Raw genomic sequence first — 2,428 nt, forward strand, 5'->3', positions numbered from 1 at the left:
AGGTGAGGGACAGGGACAGCTCTCCCTCTATCATGACCCCATTAGGGCCAACTCTCTAGCCCGCCACTGGTGGTGAGGGTAAAGCAAGGGCAGGGAGATAAATGTCTCCCTCCCACAGACCACTGCATATCCGACAAGAGGCAGGGGCCAGGTCTCTGCCTGCTTCAGGTGGTGAGAGGGAAGGTGTGAGGAAGGTATCTCTCCTCATGCGGGACAACTGGTAGGGCCATCTCACCCACAACTTCTACAATGTGTGGGCCCCTCCGTCCTGAGCACTGCAGCTGACTAGGGGTGGGGTCAGCTCTCCTGATCACGTGCCCTCAGGACCAGATCTCCCATACCATCCGGGTGAGGGTGGGGCCAGTGCCGCAAAGCCCTCAGACATCAAGTCCCCATGCAGCAGCCCAGACCAGGGACATCTACTGGAACTGTGGTGGTAACACACCCCTGCTGCTGCAGGGCCACAGTCCCAGACATGACTCCCAATGACAGCACAGGCCAGAGCCCCACCATGGTCCCAGGTGACATCACCAGCTACTCACATCCCGCTGTTCCTCGATACCTTGGAGTCTCCAGTTCTGCCTCTCTTCATTGTGCCCACGCCCTGTTTCTCTCTCTTCCATATCTCCACCACCTACTTGCTCCTCTTAGTGGTGCCCAAGGTCTCCAAGTGCCTGGGGTCATCTTGGTAGTGGTCTCAGGAGTGCTATGCTCCACTGGTGCATTATGGGGCCTGGCAGGGGTCTTCTCAGGTATGGTCTGCACCCCCAGGCCTGTGTGGTACCAGACAGTTAGCCATCTAAGGCTCAGGCGCTCTCCTTGCCCCACCCCCATCCCCCAGTGGCTTCATTCGAGGGTTGTCTATCTCAGGCTCACTCCTGCCAGCATCCCTCAGCCCCAGGCAGGGTTCTTCTAGTCTCTAGTTTGGCCCCTGGTCCTGGGAGCCATTGGGGCCTTCATGGTATCAGACTGGTGGTCACCTCAGGCGTACTTTGGGGGGGGGGCTAGTATTTGGAGACTAATCATTCAGATATTCACAGGTCAGAACACTGAGTGTAGACATGGCCTCTCTCCTCTCTGCCACCTTGGCACACATGTGACACAGCGCATCTTTTTTTTTTTTTTTCTTGGTGAATGCCAAGGAGTGTAACAGACCCTGTTCTTCCCCGGCCGCACCGGTTGTTTTAGATCTGTAATGACTAAGCTTGCCATGGGAGATTGCTCTGAAGGAAGCAGATCTCATCGTAGCCAATGAGCACGAGTCATGTGTCGGAATCCAGAGGCTCTGCCAAGAACACAACCTTCTATCCAGAAGACTTCGGTTACGTCCTGAGCAGTGGGCGCAGCTGGGACCGGAGGTTGGACAAAAGAGCAAAGAGTGTGACAGTCCTGAAGTGCTTAGATCGCAAAGATGGATGGAGGGAGCATGGCGCTCTCAACAAACCTGAAGCCAGGAGGGAACAGAAACAACCTACAACTGCCTTCTGCTAATGCAATTCCCGAAGGGGAAAGCCCTCCATCGTCTTCCCGGAATAGGGAAAGTGCCCTTTATGAAGAGAAATCTATTTCTACTACTTAAGTAGCTTTACGCCATATCCTGCATGCATTAGAAAAAAAGCCATAAGACACGGGAATAGAAGGGACAATTTGCAGAGGAAGGAAGGCGGTGGAGTAGGGGTGTGGATACGAGGGGAGCATGCGTGCTGCGTGTGTGATGACGTCAGACCGAAGCCTAGGATTATCCTGCGACTGTCTTAACTCAGAAACACCAAGTAGAGTTTCTCTCCCGTGATAAAACACCAGGACCCAAGCGACCTTGGGAGGACAGAGTTTATTTGAGCTTACACATCCTGGTCACAGTGATCATAGATGACTGAAGAAGTGGGCCAGGGGCTCAAGGCAGGAACTGAATCAGGGGCCACAGAGGGATGCTGCTTGTTAGCTTGCTCAGCCTGCTTTCTGCTACCGCCCAGGGCAACCTCCTAGGGATTGCTGGACCCACAGTGGGCTGAACCCTCTTACATAAATCATTAATCAAGAGAATGACGCACAAGCTTGCCCAAAGGCCAACCTGGTGAGGACATATCTTCGCTGAGGTTTCCTTTTCTCAAATGACTATAGCTCGACTCCACATCAAGTTGAAAAAAACCTAACCAGGGCATGTTCTCATTAAAATAGACAAGATATTTTAAGATTGTATTGCAAAGAAACAGGTAGATATAGCTTGTTATTGAGAAAATAAGAGAGGTGAGCAGTGTGGTCACCAAACTGGACTGAGAACAGAGTCCCTCAGCTAGGGACCCAGAGCATTGGGGCACTGTCAGGGAGAGAGATCTGAAAGCATTCTGGGGATGGGAGATCCTTAAGACAATGTGAGCATAATAATATGGAGTAATGCCGTTTTCCTGTTGCTCAGCCATCAGAACCT

The 2,428-nt window shown here is 52.4% G+C and overlaps 1 pseudogene; it reads right to left on the minus strand.

The window, feature by feature from the left end:
* Positions 1 to 1,006: 1,006 nt before the first annotated feature.
* LOC115031427 (small nucleolar RNA SNORA17) lies at positions 1,007 to 1,093 on the minus strand (annotated as a pseudogene).
* Between the last annotated feature and the right edge of the window lie 1,335 nt (positions 1,094 to 2,428).

This window comes from Mus caroli, unplaced genomic scaffold, assembly GCF_978045245.1.
Source record: "Mus caroli unplaced genomic scaffold, Mus_caroli_1 scaffold_7, whole genome shotgun sequence".
In the NCBI taxonomy this organism is placed as follows: Eukaryota; Metazoa; Chordata; class Mammalia; order Rodentia; family Muridae; genus Mus; species Mus caroli.